Source organism: Podarcis tiliguerta (genome assembly GCF_965153285.1).
Source record: "Podarcis tiliguerta genome assembly, chromosome: 7".
In the NCBI taxonomy this organism is placed as follows: domain Eukaryota; kingdom Metazoa; phylum Chordata; class Lepidosauria; order Squamata; family Lacertidae; genus Podarcis; species Podarcis tiliguerta.
In genome coordinates this window covers 81,907,665-81,927,619 of record NC_139540.1, presented here as the reverse complement: position 1 = coordinate 81,927,619, position 19,955 = coordinate 81,907,665, and the positions used below count along the sequence as shown (strand labels likewise).

General features: G+C 45.1%; 1 protein-coding gene across 4 annotated transcripts in view; it reads right to left on the bottom strand.

The window, feature by feature from the left end:
* The window catches only part of DGKH (diacylglycerol kinase eta), a 112,811-nt gene that overhangs the window by 82,214 nt on the left and 10,642 nt on the right, over nucleotides 1–19,955 (bottom strand). The gene's annotated exons all lie outside the window — the stretch shown is intronic.

Genomic DNA, 19,955 nt, shown 5'->3' with positions numbered 1-19,955 from the left:
AGGTAAAGGACCCCCAGACAGTTAAGTCCAGTCAAAGGCGACTCTGGGGTTCCGGCGCTCATCTCGCTTTCAGGCTGAGGGAGCTGGCATTTGTCCACAGACAGCTTTCCGGGTCATGTGGCCAGCAGGACTAAACCGTTTCTGGTGCAACAGGACACCGTGGTGGAAACCAGAGCACATGGAAACACCGTTTACCTTCCCGCCAGAGCGGTACCTATTTATCTACTTGCACTGGTGTGCTTTTGAATTGCTAGGTTGGCAGGAGCTAGGACAGAACAATGGGAGCTCACTCCATTGCGGGGATTCGAACTGCCAACCTTCTGATCGGCAAGCACAAGAGGCTCAGTGGTTTAGACCACAGCGCCACCCTGCTAAGCAAACATATTGACTACTAAACCAAGTTCAGGCTAAGTAGAGTCACAGCCTGTATTCTCCCCCTTTGCACTTCAACAAGGAACAACATCAGTCTGTGATCTAAACCAAATCCACATGATTTCTCAAGCAAGCAATTACTCGAAGAAACTTACTTTGCTATAATTTTTTGGACACCGTGCCAAATTGTCTCTTAAATGAACATCTAAAATTCTTAACCTAAAGTAACCCAGCTCTATAAAGTCACTTAAATTTGCTTTGCTGATTATTAAAATAGCCCTCTCTCTCCTGGTTAATCTCATCCATCACTTTAAATCATCCCACAAAACATGCACCTATTGTATGGCACTTAGCAATGAGCTAACTGCAAACTTGCCTCTATTATGCTAATAATTCTCAGCTATTATCTAAAGCGCAGAGCTAGCTGCTTCATATTACGGCTTCTTTCTGAACTGCAAGATTCTGAGCCCCATTAATGCAAAACATTGGCTTCTGCAGGCTCATAAAGCAAGTTTTATCTACCGTTTAGGATTGCTCTACAAATTTCCAGCAAAAGGAGCACACACAGTTTACAATTCTATCAGAAATTGTAAGAAGGCACTATCTTCTCCTTGCTACTGCGTCTCAGTAACAGAGTGTAGCTGTAACACTTCCCAATCGCTTTTTAATTGAATCATAGAATCATAGAGTTGGAAGAGACCACAAGGGCCATCGAGTCCAACCCCCTGCCAAGCAGGAAACACCATCAGAGCACTCCTGACATATGGTTGTCAAGCCTCTGCTTAAAGACCTCCAAAGAAGGAGACTTCACCACACTCCCTGGCAGCAAATTCCACTGCCGAGCAGCTCTTACTGTCAGGAAGTTCTTCCTAATGTTTAGGTGGAATCTTCTTTCTTGTAGTTTGGATCCATTGCTCCGTGTCCGCTTCTCTGGAGCAGCAGAAAACAACCTTTCTCCCTCCTCTATGTGACATCCTTTTATATATTTGAACATGGCTATCATATCCCCCCTTAACCTCCTCTTCTCCAGGCTAAACATGCCCAGCTCCCTTAGCCGTTCCTCATAAGGCATCGTTTCCAGGCCTTTGACCATTTTGGTTGCCCTCCTCTGGACACGTTCCAGTTTGTCAGTGTCCTTCTTGAACTGTGGTGCCCAGAACTACCTGGAGTACTGGAGTACACAGGACTCCAGGTGAGGTCTGACCAGAGCAGAATACAGTGGCACTATTACTTCCCTTGATCTAGATGCTATACTCCTATTGATGCAGCCCAGAATTGCATTGGCTTTTTTAGGAGTGCTCTCCCCTATGAAAATTCCTTTCTCCCTTATTTATTTATTTTAAGCATTTTTATGCAGCTCCTCGGTCAAAAAATTGATCCTCGAGTGGCTTACGAAGATCAGTAATAAAATACTCCCTGGCCTCAGGCTTACAATCTGAAAGACAGGGCATAAAAGGAAAAGAGAGGGAGGAGGGAGGAGGACAAAAGCAAACAGACACCAGTTCTGAGTTACAAAGCAACACCTCCAACCCCCAGAGCAGATGGGTCTTCCCTTTTTTGGGGTTAATGATTCAAACTGAAAGCAAATTGTAGGGTCCTGGTATCGTTTTGTGATTCCTTAGCTTCTAAGGCTACATATAAGGTAAAGGTAAAGGGACCCCTGACCATTAGGTCCAGTCATGACCGACTCTGGGGTTGCGAAGCTCATCTCACTTTATTGGCTGAGGGAGCCAGCGTGCAGCTTCCGGGTCATGTGGCCAGCATGACTAAGCTGCTTCCAGCAAACCAGAGCAGCACACTGAAACACCCTTTACCTTCCTGCCGGAGCGGTACCTATTCATCCACTTGCACTTGACGTGCTTTCGAACTGCTAGGTTGCCAGGAGCAGGGACCGAGCAACGGGAGCTCACCCCGTCGCAGGGATTCAAACCGCCGACCTTGTGATCGGCAAGCCCAAGGCTCTGTGGTTTAACCCACAGCGCCACCCGCATCTCTGAGGCTACATATACCATGCAGCTATTCTTTTTTTGCCAGAGAGGTGCACAAAGAGGCTGAGGCTCACGGAACTTTCCTGTAAACTTGCTAGAGAGAACTCTGTGAGATCACCTACCTATCGTGTCCCGAAAATGGCGTAACTGTATATATTCCTCCCTGCCTGGGCACATCCTCTCCTTTCCATTACATCTGCAATGCGAGAACATCCGTAACGCTGAGCTCCAGCTCAGACTCCATTTTAAAGCTAGGCTTTAGTATGTCTTAGTAACTCAATTAGCATTTTAAGCCTGCCTGCACCAAGCCGCTGTATCTGTTATCGTTCAAGACGTATACCGAGTGAGTATTGCTATTTTTACCAATTACCAGATTGTTTGTGTGTAGTTATTATTTTAAGGGAGAGAAAAGGAGGTAATACCGGGAAAATCCTGTCTGCCTTAAAGCATCCTGAATTACTTAAGCTAAAAAGCTAAAACTAGCCTATCAAAGCTTCCCTTTTAAGCTGCAAAGGGATGGCACTCTGCTGAAGTCGCAAACATGAGGAAGGAAGGATTTGTTGTTGTTTAGCCGTTTAGTCGTGTCCAACTCTTCATGACGCCATGGACCAGAGCACGCCAGGCACTCCTGTCTTCCGCTGCCTCCTGCAGTTTGGTCAAACTCATGCTGGTAGCTTCAAGAACACTGTCCAACCATCTCGTCCTCTGTCGTCCCCTTCTCCTTGTGCCCTCCATCTTTCCCAACATCAGGGTCTTTTCCAGGGAGTCTTCTCTTCTCATGAGGTGGCCAAAGTATTGGAGCCTCAGCTTCAGGATCTGTCCTTCCAGTGAGCACTCAGGGCTGATTTCCTTCAGAATGGATAGGTTTGATCTTCTTGCAGTCCATGGGACTCTCAAGAGTCTCCTCCAGCACCATAATTCAAAAGCATCAATTCTTTGGTGATCAGCCTTCTTTATGGTCCAGCTCTCACTTCCATACATCACTACTGGGAAAACCAGAGCTTAGTACCCACTAAATATAGCATCTAATCAAATCTGAACCCCAAGTTGACCCACAAGGCCATTTTTGCCAAAACATGCCCGCCAGCTCATCACCTGATATCACTCATGTCATCTGATGGGCCGGCCGGCCCATGTGGAGCTTGTGTGATGCCTTAGGCATGGCAGCAAGAGTCTGGCAGGCCCCTGGCAGTTGGCCCTGGCTGGCTTAGCCCTCCAAAGCCCAGGGCAAGTGTACCTGGCTCCCCCCACAGGTCTGAGGCCAGGGACAGGAGGGTAGAGTTAAATCCTGTGCTGGCTGAGTATGCCTGCTCCCAGCAGGCAACAGAGGAACACAGCCAAAGCAACAGAATTCAACCTCCTGCTCCTCAGCTGACAAGCAAGCAAGTTAAATCTTGCTCCGTTTGGCTGCATGCACCACATGGCAAAGCTGGTTCTCCTTCATGGAGAGCACGTGTTGCGGTGGGGGCAACCATGACATCCCCTGTTGCTGGGCGGGTTAGTTTGGATGGCCACAAAGTTGATTGGGCACCTCCAATTTTTGCTGGGGAGAAGTGATTGTTGCAATTTCATTTGATTGATGGAGTGCTATATTTATTCCCTGTGCGCAGCATTGAGCTTCCTCTTTTCGCTGCATACATCGGATTACCTGCCCACCCTCCCTTTATTTAGGGTTTGTTCGTGCTGACCTTGCTATGCCTGTCATGGGGTCGTCTGCTTTGGTGCCGGGGCCTAGTAGGAATTTTACCATTTGGCTGAATTTTACCATTTGGCTGATTGGCTGGTGCCGTTTGGATTTTGCCTACTGCGTAGCAAATCGTCACAACTTGTAAGGTGGCGGTTAGGCATTGGTTTTAGAAAATTGGTTGGTGGAGGGGTAAGGATTGGCTGTGCCTGCCCCTCCAATACTGCTGCTGCAAGGGAATTCCATTATAGGAATCCAGGGGCTCGCCATGCTTTTGTCCGAATCCCTGGTAAGGGGCTGGGGCCCCTGGAAGCATTTGGGGAGAGGTGAGATCCTGGTGCCCAGCTTTATTCTCTCCCCAAAATTGTTTACCTTTGCTGCACCCACCTGTCAAATTTGGCCCAGAAAGCCAACCCTGATGAAGATCTGGTCTACGGAGCCAAAAAGGTTCCACACCCCTGGTTCACATAACCAAGAAGTTATGTTTGTTAGCACTCAACGGGGGGGGGGGGGGGCTGGCAAAAATATTTGAGCTCCGTATACATACCCTCCATACATACCCTGATGTATGGAAGTGAGAGCTGGACCATAAAGAAGGCTGATCACCAAAGAATTGACGCTTTTGAATTATGGTGCTGGAGGAGACTCTTGAGAGTCCTATGGACTGCAAGAAGATCAAACCTCTCCATTCTGAAGGAAATCAGCCCTGAGTGCTCACTGGAAGGACAGATCGTGAGGCTGAGGCTCCAATACTTTGGCCACCTCATGAGAAGAGAAGACTCCCTGGAAAAGACCCTGATGCTGGGAAAGATGGAGGGCACAAGGGGAAGGGGAAGACAGAGGACGAGATGGTTAGACAGTGTTCTCGAAGCTACAAACATGAGTCTGACCAAACTGTGGGAGGCAGTGGAAGACAGGAGTGCCTGGCGTGCTCTGGTCCAGGGGGTCACGAAGAGTCGGACACGACTGAACGACTAAACAACAACAACATACATACCCTCGCTAATTAAGTAAGGAGGTATATTTTCTTTCATTGGCTACAAATGACCCATTCATACACACAAAAGTATTGAGTCAGGAGGCGAAAGTCCCATTTTACCCTCCTGGCAGAAGTTGCTATATAAAATCCAGGGGATGCAGCTTGTGCTGGCTGAAGACCCCTAACGAAAAGACCTGGCCTTAAAGTTGTAAAAGAAAGTTCTGGTTCTAAGAAACTTGGCTGTGAAATTGGCTCAAGGGCTAATCTGACTCAGGCCTGGTTCCCTTGCATCAGGCAGAGCACAGGGCAAGTCTCTGCTTGTTCTGATACACACAGAGTCGGCGTCTGCGATGGAACAAAGGTCAGTGAACAGAAACTGCATGCAAGTTTATGGGCCAGCAGCTTCAGAGAAGACTTGGGAGGATTCCTGTATATGCAATTTCCTTAACCCACTATATTCCTAACTCAATGTGCCCAAGAATACAGTGGTGCCCCGCAAGACGAATGCCTCGCAAGACGGAAAACCCGCTAGACGAAAGGGTTTTCTGTTTTGGAGGTGCTTCGCAAAACGAATTTGCTATGGGCTTGCTTCGCAAGACGAAAATGTCTTGCGATTCCTGGGGTTTTTTTTCCCTCCCCCCCCCCTTTTTCCCAAGCCCCTAAGCCGCTTAACAGCTGTTCGCTAAGCCGCTTAACAGCTGATCTAAGCCGCTTATCAGCTGATCTAAGCCACTAATAGCCTTTTAGCAGCTAATCCGCTAATCCCTTAAGCCTTTAATAGCCGCTAATAGCCTTTTAGCAGCTAATCCGCTAATCCCTTAAGCCTTTAATAGCCGCTAATAGCCGCTAAACCGCTAATAGCGCTAATCCGCTAATGGGCTTGCTTCGCAAGACGAAAAAAACCGCAAGACGAAGAGACTCGCGGAACGGATTCTTTTTGTCTTGCGAGGCACCACTGTATAAGAGCCCTGATGTTATTTAACACCAGTGAAGTTAGCAAAAATGTATCATACTCATGATAATAAATGCTAGAAATGTAAATAAAAAAGAAGGAACCTTTTACCACATGTGGTGGACGTGCCCCAAGGTAAAAGACTTCTGGGAAAGGATTTATAATGAATTGAAAAAAGTGCTGAAAAACACATTTATTAAGAAACCAGAAGCCTTTTTACTTGGTATAGTGGGGGGTGAAATCCCAAAAAGGATGCTTTTTTTCTGCATACCACAACAGCTGCGAGAATATTGCTAGCGAAGAATTGGAAGAAACAAGATTTACCAGCTACTGAAGAATGGCAGATGAAGATGATGGACTATATGGAATTTGCCAAACTGGTCTTGGAGACTCCAAGACCAGAGACAAGAGACAGTGCATCTATCTGCAACATTGTTACCAATGATCACAATCAATTAAAAATGAATCAATTAAGAAGTAGGATGGGCCAGCGATTCTTTTAATTCCGAGCAAAATCTAGACACCATATAAAATCACTATAGGAATACCTTGCTACTGCTACTGAATAGAAATATAATAGCTACTTTTATTTAATCAGCTTATTTTTTTGCAGGTCTTTACAGTATTGCAATAAAGCATTAGCATCTAGACTGTGATACAAAAACCACCAGCTGCTTTCTGAGCTTATTTTGGGTGGAAAGGAGAGTAAAACTATAAACAACCCTACTTCTATTAAGATCCTATATCACGCTGAAGTTAAGCTGAGATATTAACATGAAACAGTATATAGCACATATAAACCGCTGCTTCCAAGATTCATTTAGACTGAGAAAGGTCTGACAAAACATTTGTTAAAAAGACACATGTCATATATACCAATTGTTGTTGTTTTTTAAGTAAGTTTGAGAAGCATATAATTTTATTTTCATAAACTGTTTGGTTACCCGGGACCAAAATGTGCTCAATTTTGAACTTCTTTGCCTTGGGAAATTCAAATAGTTCTTAACCTATGTCTTAATTAGGCTTTTTGTGGAACTCATAAGAGTTTTTCAGCATTTTCCCTAGAGCCTTCTGGCTACAGAGCAATGCATGAGACCAGAGTTTCAAATATGCTCTCCATGGTTAGATGTTACATATACGCCGAGTAAGCTATAAATTAAAGACAGGTTGCTCCCTACCTCACTCCAGGATTATTAGCCTGGCAAGCCAAAGCATAGCTTCAGTGTACATTTGGGATCTGAAAGTAGAGTTAAGGCCGCAAGTCCTGGTGAAACATTACAATCGTAAAGCACATTGTGTAAGACGTTTAGTGAACTACTGTGTTGAAAAGCTCTACAGACAGACAGCTACATTATTTAAAGCAATGTTTCCAAAAACAAGGGAAAGCTGTATATAGGAAAGGAAATACAGCACAAAAATTAAGCTTTCAAATTCATGAACAACTGCACAGAACAAGGTTCCATTTTCTGGTAGGGATATCTCTGGCGAAAATCAGCAGATTGCCACCAGACGCTGTGCCCAGTCAAATCTGCTCTTGAACACTTTGACATTAATTCGCTTGGGTGTTTTCGTCACAGAGATGCAGGACAGGTTAAATGGTACATGCTTCCAATTAAATAAGAACAAAGTATTATCTAATTCGGTGCTTCAGCACACAGAGCAAAAAAAAATACTTAATAAAACCTTTAAACATCATTATCTTTTAATTTGATTTTATATTCTGATAATGGAGAATCTGGCCATGAGTTAATTATTCCTCTTTCAAGTAGATAATATGTTCTTCTCAAGTGGCTAATTCTGAGTTCTAAAGCAACAGAATTTGCTTGACCGCTGAACAATATATATATATTTTTAGAGAGAGAGAGAGCAGTTCTGGGAGTTGTCACCGGAGGGCCAATTGTCTTCAGTGGCCAAGGGTCAGCAACCTTTTCCATCCATGGGCCAGTCCACCGTCCCTCAGACCATGTGGTGGGCTGGACTATATATATTTTTTGGGGGGTGGGAATGAATGAATTCCTATTCCCCACAAATAACCCAGAGATGCATTTTAAATAAAAGGTCACATTCTACTCATGTAAAAAACACGCCGATTCCCGGATCGTCCGCAGGCCGGATTGAGAAGGTGATTGGGCCGGATTCGGCCCCTGGTCCTTAGTTTGCCTAGGAGGACCTTTTGCCAACTTCACTCAATAAGACAGCTGCACCGATTTCTGGATCAGGAGAGCTGGACTGCAGTGGTCCATAGACTGGTAACCTCAAGCTTGCGTTGCTGCTGTGCTCTCTACATGGGGCTACTCTTGAGGTTGGTGCAGAGGCTGAAACCAGTGAGGAACGTGGGCGCTGGTATGCTGGGGGGGGGAGACCACGGTCTACTGATAATATTTTTTAAAGACAATAACTGGGTTCCTCTGGAAGATCTACTATATTTCAGACCTAAGCAACTGAGTCTAATTACTAGGATGAGATAGAAATTTCACCTATACTCCCCTCACAACATGCCAGTGTTACTACCAGTAGGCGCTTATTTTTGTTATCCTTCTTTCCGATTTTGTCTAGGCCACCTCCAGCTTTGACTGCATACTCCAACTAAATGGGTATGTAGAAGAAGAAGAAGAAGAGGAGGAGGAGGAGGAGGAGGAGGAGGAGTTCGATTTGATATTCCATTTTATCACTACCCAAAAGGACACGGGTGGCGCTGTGGGTTAAACCACAGCACCTAGGGCTTGCCGATCAGAAGGTTGGCGGTTTGAATCCCTGCAATGGGGTGAGCTCCCGTTGCTCAGTCCCTGCTCCTGCCAACCTAGCAGTTCGAAAGCACGTCAAAGTGCAAGTAGATAAATAGGTACCGCTCTGGCAGGAAGGTAAACGGTGTTTCTGTGTGCTCCTCTGGTTCGCCAGAAAGCGGCTTAGTCATGCTGGCCGCATGACCTGGAAGCTTCGGCCAGTAAAGCGAGATGAGCATCGCAACCCCAGAGTCGTCCGCGATTGGACCTAACATTCAGGAGTCCCTTTACATTTACCTTTAAGGAGTCTCAAAGCGGCTAACAATCTCCTGAGAGACTTCAGAGAAGTGTGACTAGCCCAAGGTCACCCAGCAGCTGCATGTGAAGGAGCGGGGAAGCGAACCCGGTTCACCAGATCACAAGTCCACGGCTCTTAACCACTACACCACAGTGGCTCTCAGTATGTATGTATGCAAACATGCAGTGCATAGCGCTTCAGAGAAAGGATTGTTTTGAGTTGGCTATTCCAAATGGTTATCCTAAGATACCTTTAAAAAAAAAAAGGTTAATCATTTGGTCTTTACAGAATCACAGAATTGCTTAGTTGGATGGTAACGTCAAGGGTCATCTAGTCCAACCCCCTGCAATGCAGGAGTCTCAACTAAAGCATCCATGACAGATGACCATCCAACCCCTGCTTAGAAACTTCCAAGGAAGGAGAGTCGACAGCAACCTTCCCAGGGAGTCCGCTCCACTGTCAAACAGCTCCTACCCTCAGAAAGTTCTTCCTGATGTGAAGTCGGAATCCCCTTTCTCGTAACTTTAATTCATTGGTTCAAGTCCTGTCCTTCACAAGATCCGATACTAAAAAGACCACCTGGCCAAATTAGGACTTGGGTTTCCCTTCCGTTCCATCTCAGGATTTAAATGGCTCTTAAAGAGCATTATCATCTTCTTGGGCTTACAGAAGCAGTTTGTTTTCACAATCCATTAAGGAAATGGCGGAAAAATAAAGAAGACACTTTAAACTCACATCACTGGAACTGCCTCCCTAAAACAAACAAGGGTTATCAGCTTAGGTATCTCAGAACATGGAAGGAAACCTTTTGTGTTGTAGTTTAAACAGACACAACTCACGGCTTAGCAGAACCACAAAACCTGTCTTCCATGAACACGGTTTTAACAATGAGTCCGTAAGTGACTGTGGAGGTTTGCAATGGCTTTCCTCTTCCTCGCTTATCTTCACTGGTGAGCCACACTGAGCTGTCAAGGTTTGGCTCTGAGTGCTGTCTGGGCTGGGATTTCTGGTCAAACCCTCTTCTCACTAACCACGAGCTGCAACCAAGAGCAAATGGAGGCTACAGCTCTATTCCAAACTTAAGAATGGACAGCGTAATGCTGGTGGTCAACAAAAGAGGTTTAAAGACTGTCTCGAGGCAAAAAAAAATGTAGTATAAACACCGACAACTGGGAAACACCGGCCTGCGAGTGCTCCAATTGGAGAACAGCCTTTACCAAAGGTGTCATGGGCTTTGAAGACACTCAGGACACAAGAGCGAAACGTGCTAAGAGGAAGGCATGCTTGGCAAACCCACACCGTGATCAACTCCCGCCCAAAAACCAATGTCCCCACTGTGGAAGGATGTGTGGTTCCAGAATTGGCCTCCACAGTCACTTACGGACTCATTGTTAAAACCGTGTTCATGGAAGATAATCTTACTCAGCTACGAGGGATCGCCAAAGCTGCTCTTCTGCAGAAGAAGAAGAAGAAGAAGAGTTTGGATTTGATATCCCGCCTTTCACTCCCTTTAAGGAGTCTCAAAGCGACTAACATTCTCCTTTCCCTTCCTCCCCCACAACAAACACTCTGTGAGGTGAGTGGGGCTTAGAGACTTCAAGGAAGTGTGACTGGCCCAAGGTCACCCAGTAGCTGCATGTGGAGGAGCGGAGACGCGAACCCGGTTCACCAGATTGCAAGACTACCGCTCTTAACCACTACACCACACTGGCCACACATTTGCAGAGTCTCACTAAGCCACGGTTTGTAGGAAGATCAAAGTGTTCTGGGGCTTAATTTATGAGGAGTTGAAAAAAAATGTTTGGAATAAAAAGACCAGAGGCATTTCTGTTAAGCATTGTTGGCAGGGACATCCCGAAGGCCTTTAGGGAGGTATTCTTATATGCAACGGCCGCAGCTCGGACTTTGGTGGCAAAGGGGTGGAAGGAACAAGAAGCCCCGACAATAACAGACTGGCATTACAAGCTACAAGAATTTGCTGAAATGGCGCAGTTAACAAATACCCCGAGAGACAATTCAAAACAAAATTTTATGGAAAAGTGGGATAGATATAAAACATATGTTCAAAAATACAGTAAAGGTTCGCTATCTATTGTAGCATTTGGACATTGGAGTGAGACTGAGTTGAGAAATAAGACTAAGAGCACATATTGATATACGAATGTATTAGATAATATGTAAAGAAATATACAATAATAAGAGTACATTCATTTGTAAAAAAGGAATATACAATGGGATAGACAGGAAGTCTAGTGTGTTGGTATGTATATGATTTTGGGGGGAAATTTGTTTTTGTTTTTTCTCTTTGTTCTTTCTTTTTTTGTTTTATTTTCTTTCTAGGTATATAAAATTTGTATATAATTTTTGTATACATGTTGGAAATTATATTATAGTAAGTCCTGTAATGTAATATGACGACGTTTACCGATGTAATATAAGAATGTTAACAAATAAATAAAACGCACATTCCAAAAAAAAGAAGCAAGAAAAGCCACAGTTTGACTTAATGCGCTGTGCAAACCAGCTGGCCACATTGGAAACTGAGATGTAGTGTCAATCTACAAATGCAACAATGGGGCTGTTTTTTCTGTATTATACCATACCAGACTACAGGTGAGGAAACTGCATGACTGAGCGATTCCCATGGGAAAAAACCTCCCATTATTAAAAGCAACTCCCTCCTCCCTGGCGTATCGGTTTTCTGCCATGCGGTGAGGTAGTGTGGTTATTTACCGTATTTTTCGCTCTATAAGACGCACCAGACCACAAGACGCACCTAGTTTTTGTAGGAGGAAAACAAGAAAAAAAAAATTCTGAATTTCAGAAGCCAGAACAGCAAGAGGGATCGCTGCACAGTGAAAGCAGCAATCCCTCTTGCTGTTCTGGCTTCTGGGATAGCTGCGCAGCCTGCATTCGCTCCATAAGACGCACACACATTTCCCCTTACTTTTTAGGAGGGAAAAAGTGAGTCTTATAGAACAAAAAATACGGTAAATGGAGGAGCATTCAGACATGCAGTTTCTTCAGCAACAGGTGATGTGACACAATCCAAGAGGAAACCAGTGTGGTGCCATAGATAAAGTGCTAGACTTGGAATCATGGCTCCCGCAAGACGACCTCAGAGAGCAGTTCAGTGCTGTGAGGATAAAGAGAAAAGGAGGCTCCTTTGTGAGAGGGTGGGATAAAAACTGAACAAATAATATAACCCTAGGAAACTTGCGACCCACGGTTCTGATTCTTGTGAACGCTGGCAGTCAGTCGTCTCTCTCGGGCCCTTTCTGTTCTTCCCTCGATGAATGGGGATATCATTTGTAACCACCACTTTCCCACAACTTTTCTTTTATTTGAAATATCTATATATCATTTGGATACTTTTAAATCATGATTCTGCCAACAACCAAATCAAGATTGCATGCTAAAAACAATCCAGTGTACCTTGTGAACTTTAGAAAGCTTTTCTTCCAGGAGGAAGATTTCAGTTCGTATTCTTCTAAGGGGTCAATAAGAACTGTGGGTGTTACTAGCAACCGCAAACACTCTGCCAAGAAAATGTCACTGCTCTGCTTGACATAAACGCACATGATCCCTCTGTTGAATAGGCTGCAAGCAAGATCACAAAATGTTCAAAATTCTCACTTCAGTGCACATTCAACATGGGGAATTGTTTGAAGCCCGTGACTTTCTGTAATGCAAAAGTCACGGCATCAATACGAGAAAGCAACACACACACACACAAATCACTGAGCTCACTGAAGACAAAGACTTGGTTTGGACTTAGTGCCCAATCATAGCTTGGCTTTATACGAATGAGACTCAAGACTTGTGCCTGCTTTTTACCCGCTCTCCCCTTTGCTCAACTCCCTCACGGCTTCCCACACCTTCCCTTTCAGTGGCGTAGCGTGGGGGCTGCAAGGGGGGCCGGCCGCACCGGGCGCAACATCTGGGGGTTAGGGTTAGGGGGCGCAAATCCACGTGTTAGAGGGCGCAAATCCACGGGTTAGGGGGTGCAAATTACCTGCCTTGCCCCGGGTGCTGACAACCCACGCTACGCCACTGTTCCCTTTCATAACAAAAGATCTTTCCCACTGTGAGAAACCACAGTTTGGGCTTGCCCCTTAAACAGGAATTACACACCATGATCTGCTTTGCCATTCTGCTTTGGAGGGCATAACCAAACTATGGTTTGTTGTGAAAGATAGGCTGCTGGGAGAGGGACCAAGCCAGCCCAAGGATCATTTACGTAACACCAAACCATGCTGCAAACCAGGCCAGTTTCCTAAAAAATGTTCCTCTAGGAAGTATTAAGAAACAGAAACCTACATGCTCTGGAGCATGGGGTAACTGTGCCCCTGAAGGACCAGGTGTGCAGCCTGGGAGTCATTTTGGACTCACAGCTGTCCATGGAGGTGCAGGTCAGTTCTGTGTCCAGGGCAGCTGTGTACCAGCTCCATCTGGTACGTAGGCTGAGACCCTATCTGCCCGCGGACTGTCTCGCCAGAGTGGTGCATGCTCTGGTTATCTCCCGCTTGGACTACTGCAATGAGCTCTACGTGGGGCTACCTTTGAAGGTGACCCAGAAACTACAACTAATCCAGAATGCAGCAGCCAGACTGGTGACTGGGAGCGGCCGCCGAGACCATATAACACCGGTCTTGAAAGACCTACATTAGCTTCCAGTACGTTTCTGAGCACAATTCAAAGTGTTGGTGCTGACCTTTAAAGCCCTAAACGGCCTCGGTCCAGTATACCTGAAGGAGCGTCTCCACCCCCATCGTTCTACCCGGACACTGAGGTCCAGCGCCGAGGGCCTTCTGGCAGTTCCCTCACTGCGAGAAGCCAAGTTACAGGGAACCAGGCAGAGGGCCTTTTCAGTAGTGGCGCCCTCCCTGTGGAACGCCCTCCCACCAGATGTCAAAGAGAACAACATCTACCAGACTTTTAGAAGACATCTGAAGGCAGCCCTGTTTATTATTAAAACATAGCGACCGCCTTGAAACTCTTTCCCTGTATTTCTGTTTTATTTTGCTTTCGAAAATGTTTTTTGTGGGTCTTTGGACTGAAATAAAGAATGGTGTGCATAAACCAGGCCAGTTTCTTAAAAAAAAGGATGACATGTGTGTTTGTATATGCTGCACCAAACTGTAATGATCGGTACTCTCCCTTCTGCGAGTTCACCAGATACACCCCAAATATCTTGTAGTGTAGATTTGCACGCAAAAAGACAGGATATTTCCCCCTTTTAAAGAATGTAGCATTACAAGACACCAAATTACGCACAGGACCAAATTCAGCAGTTATTTAATGTGCTTACATCGAATTGTGACATACATGCCTAAGATACACGCTGTACTCAATTCTCTGCAGTTAAGCTGCTTTGCTTCTGCTTATAATGAAGTAATGCTCTGCACAGCACCAATATACTAGGCAGTTCTAAAAATCACACATTGCCACTGCGGGGGCACACCACCAAACCCAATTCTTGGACACTACAAAATAGGACCAGATTCAGATATGGCTTCACCAAATCCCCACTTTCCCCAGCGATAGCACTTTGTGTCTTATCCTCAGCCTCAGGATTGCATGAAATAGAAAGAGTGAAGGAAGTGTTTTGCTCCTGCAGCAGCTCCGAAACCAAATAATTCCCTCTAGGCAGGGAATGGATGGGGTGGAACATGGTTTTGGGAAGAGAAGCACAAGCAGAGCGTTCAGCGCCAATGCTCAGCCATACCATGCTACAAGCTTCATCCTACTTCTCACTCCATAAAACACGGGCAAGACTCACATTCTGACACATGTTGTTGTTGTTGTTTAGTCATTTAGTCATGTCTGACTTTTGTGACCCCATGGACCAGAGCACGCCAGGCACTCTGTCTTCCACTGCCTCCCACAGTTTGGTCAAACTCATGCTGGTAGCTTCGAGAACTCTGTCCAACCATCTCGTCCTCTGTCGTCCCCTTCTCCTTGGGCCCTCCATCTTTCCCAACATCAGGGTCTTTTCCAGGGAGTCTTCTCTTCTCATGAGGTGGCCAAAGTATTGGAGTCTCAGCTTCAGGATCTGTCCTTCCAGTGAGCACTCAGGGCTGATTTCCTTAAGAATGGAGAGATTTGATCTTCTTGCAGTCCTTGGGACTCTCAGGAGTCTCCTCCAGCACCATAATTCAAAAGCATCAATTCTTTGGCGATCAGCCTTCTTTATGGTCCAGCTCTCACTTCCGTACATCACTACTGGGGAAACCATAGCTTTAACTATACGGACCTTTCTTGGCAAGGTGATGTCTCTGCTTTTTATTCTAACACATAGATCACTGTTATCAAGGAAGAGAGGCCAGATGTCTCTGATTTTGGATGGGGTTACTCTTCCCCAAAACAATCAGGTTTGCAGTTTGGATGCTATGACGCCTTCTTTTCGGAACGGCTTCACAAGAAAGGCCCACTTGGTGCCTTTCTGAGCTATTCCTTTGGGTCCAAGCAAAGCCATTCTTATTCCACAAGGCCTTCTTTTTTATTTTAATGCGTAGCTTAAATCATGGGTATGCAAACTAAGGCCCGGGGGCCAGATGCGGCCCAATCGCCTTCTCAATCCGGCCCGCGGACGGTCCGGGAATCAGTGTTTTTTCACATGAGTAGAATGTGTCCTTTTATTTAAAATGCATCTCTGGGATATTTGTGGGGCATAGGAATTTGTTCATATATTTCCCCCCCAAAATATAGTCTGCCCCCCCCACCAAGGTCTGAGGGACAGTGGACCGGCCCCCTGCTGAAAAAGTTTGCTGACCCCTGGCTTAAATCATTTTAATACTGCATTGGGATTTTAGGTGGTTGTTACAGGCGGGTTGTATACTGAAAAGAAAATCATTAAATGCAATGGGTCAAATCCAACGAAATCAGTGATAGCCAACGTGGTGCCCTTCCAGATGGTGTGGTAATTGTAACCCAACAATATCCTTAAAATTGCCTCTTTTTTATATATAAAAAAGACTTCAATGTACATGTTCAGAAAGCAGGCGGTACTCAGAATTTCATTCTCACTGACAGTGATTTTAGAACTGATAAATGTTTTTCTTTTAAAAAGGAACACAACAAATGTTCACACATTTGTCAAATAATGTGATATTAAGATCTCTTCTACTGGACAATGCCATCTGCAAAGGCACCACCATATGGCATTTTTCAGCTATGATTAACTGTCTCAAAGCAGCTAAAAATAATATCTTCCGACAGTGAACCTGCAAAACATATATATATATATATATATATATGCTTTCGTAGATTTTCACGGGTACAGGAATGCAGGTTTTGGTGTCCTCGGGTGTCTTCCCGTGTAAAAGTTGGGGTGTCTAGGCGACGTTTCGACGAGGTCTCACTCGTCATCTTCAGGCTGGTGCTTTCGGCTTCTTGTTACTGGAACAGAGCAGGATCTTAGTGTTTGAGTTCCTATAAATACTGTTGAGGAGGTGTGGTGTATAGCCTCCAATGTTCTGGGCAGAGAGGAGGTTCCCAGGCTAGTGTGCCTTTTCTTCTTTTGTTCCTTAATTACTTGAGGGATATCTTGAGTGATTTCTTGAGTGATTTCCTGAATCCCACTTAGGTGGGTCATTAGGTGTGGATTAGTTGCTAAAGCCTTCGTGTCTTGAACTCTTGAACTTTGTGAAGAGTTTTTCTGAGAAGATGGCTGTACTGCACTTGGTTGTGCTCTGGCTTGGCTTCGTGTATAGGGGCGAGCTGTGGTTTTGTGGCCTGTGCCAGCCAGATCTGTGTAGGGATTGCAGGGGGGTGCAGCATCCGGAGGTGCCACCCTGGTTTGGCTACTGGATGGTGTCTGTAATTTATCTGTGGAGAGGGTCTGGGTTTGGGTCTGGTGTGGTTGATTGGTGATGGCGTTCTGTGTGCCTCTGGATCTGGTGTCAGATTTTGTGGGGAGGGCTAATTTCCAGATGTCTGGCAAGCGGGATGTGTCGTCACGCTTGTTCATGTTGTGAGGGTGTTTCTCTATCTCGATGGCTTCCATGATTATTCTCTTGTGGTGATGTTCCATGTTAAAGAGCAATTTGGAATCTGCAAAATTACCACCAAATCCAAAATAAAAGCCTCTCCTATCAGTGAAGAAATCCAGCTAAGAATCATCCCCAGAGAAAAATCATCCAGATGCCCCAAACTCTACGGCCTCCCCAAGATACACAAAGAAGGAACACCACTCAGACCAATAGTCAGCTCCATAGGCTCACCTCTACAAAATCTCGCTAAATTTCTCGCCAAGCAACTTCAGCCCTATGCAGAATCCATCTCTTCACACGTTCCAAACTCCTTCCAGTTCATAGAAACAATAAAGAAGCAAAACCTACAACCCAATGACCTACTTGTGAGCTTCGATGTTGTATCTCTCTTCACACAAGTGCCCATTAATGAAGCCTTGACAGCCATTCAAAACAAATACAATCCCCCCGAATACATCTTGGACCTGACCAACCACTGCCTAACCAACACGTACTTCATCCACAATGGACAAAGATACAAACAGATAGAAGGAGCACCTATGGGATCACCCCTCTCACCGGTCATCGCTAACCTGTACATGGAACACTTTGAAACCAATGCTTTAGACAAGTCAGAACACAAACCCAAACTTTGGCTCAGATATGTTGACGATACCTTTGTAATTTGGCCACACGGGAAGGAAAAACTGGATAGCTTCCTCACACATCTCAACAGCCTACACCCCAAAATACAATTCACTATGGAAATAGAAGCCAACAACCAACTTCCCTTCCTTGACGTCCTAATCTACAAAAAACCTGATGGCTCCCTAGGACACACTATCTACCGGAAAAAAACACACACCAACCGCTACTTACATGCACAATCACACCACCACCCTGCACAAATAAACTCCGTAGCCAAGACTCTCATCTCCAGAACCAAACGCCTGGCTGACGAAGACCACTTGACAACTGAGTTACAGAATCTCTCAAATGTGTTAATTGCCAATGGATACCAGCAAAACAGGGTTACGAAGCTAATCCAAAAAGAAACACCCCCCAAAAACCAAGACACAGAAGAAAACAATGGCATAGCCCTCCTTCCTTATATCAAGGGCACTACAGATAAAATTAGCAAAATCCTCCATAAACACAATATCAAAACAGCCTTTTGCACCAACCAAAAAATAGCCAATATCCTCAGAAACCCCAAGGATAAAATTCAGTTGGAAAACCAAGGGGTCTATGAAATACCCTGCAAAGTCTGCCCAGCCACGTACATTGGACAAACAAACAGACGAATAAATGCACGTATCGCAGAACACAAGAATGCCGTCAAAAAAGAAGAAAAAACGTCCTCTCTTTTCCAACACATGAAAGAAACAGGACACGAAATTAATTTTGCAGATTCCAAATTGCTCTTTAACATGGAACATCACCACAAGAGAATAATCATGGAAGCCATCGAGATAGAGAAACACCCTCACAACATGAACAAGCGTGACGACACATCCCGCTTGCCAGACATCTGGAAATTAGCCCTCCCCACAAAATCTGACACCAGATCCAGAGGCACACAGAACGCCATCACCAATCAACCACACCAGACCCAAACCCAGACCCTCTCCACAGATAAATTACAGACACCATCCAGTAGCCAAACCAGGGTGGCACCTCCGGATGCTGCACCCCCCTGCAATCCCTACACAGATCTGGCTGGCACAGGCCACAAAACCACAGCTCGCCCCTATACACGAAGCCAAGCCAGAGCACAACCAAGTGCAGTACAGCCATCTTCTCAGAAAAACTCTTCACAAAGTTCAAGAGTTCAAGACACGAAGGCTTTAGCAACTAATCCACACCTAATGACCCACCTAAGTGGGATTCAGGAAATCACTCAAGAAATCACTCAAGATATCCCTCAAGTAATTAAGGAACAAAAGAAGAAAAGGCACACTAGCCTGGGAACCTCCTCTCTGCCCAGAACATTGGAGGCTATACACCACACCTCCTCAACAGTATTTATAGGAACTCAAACACTAAGATCCTGCTCTGTTCCAGTAACAAGAAGCCGAAAGCACCAGCCTGAAGATGACGAGTGAGACCTCGTCGAAACGTCGCCTAGACACCCCAACTTTTACACGGGAAGACACCCGAGGACACCAAAACCTGCATATATATATATATATATATATATATATCCAATTGCAAGCTAAGGAATATATTCTAATATGCAGAAGTGCTTCGACTAACAATATAAACAACTACAGCCAAGAAAAACAGTGAGTGCATGTTTTGGTCACTATTTTTAGCTGGAAGACTAGCCCAATCCATTTAATTAAATTCTAAATCAAGAAATGGGTTTACTTTCTAGATTGTGAAAGTGAGTCTTAATGTTTTTAATTCAAACAGAATACACTATCTTGGGTGAAAGAACTCTTCTCCGGTGATCCTTCTCTCCAGTGCTTTCTTGTAACTGAAGGCCAACCGCCAGTGAAAAAATAAACTCACAACAGTCCAATGCTCTCCCCAGGGAGGTCTGCCGGGCACCTTCATTGTACACCTTTGGGTCCCCAGGCAAAAACGTCCCTCTTTAAGCAGGCCTTTGGCCGATTCACATCTAATGACCTTTTAGAATGTGTTGGAGAGGGGGGATTATTGGGTGGCCCTTGTTTTTGTTTTTATTATATATTTTGTGTTTTTAATATTGTGATTACGTTGTGGACCGCCCTGAGACCTGCAGGTATAGGACGGGATACAAATTTAATCAAGGGTGATAATAAACTAAATGAGTGTTTTCTAACCAAATATAAATACTTTTGAATTATGTACCACGAGTAAAGATGGGACACGGGTAGCGCTGTGGGTTAAACCACAGAGCCTAGGACTTGCCAATCAGAAGGTTGGCGGTTCAAATCCCCACGATGGGGTGAGTTCTCGTTGCTCGGTCCCTGCTCCTGCCAACCTAGCAGTTCGAAAGCAC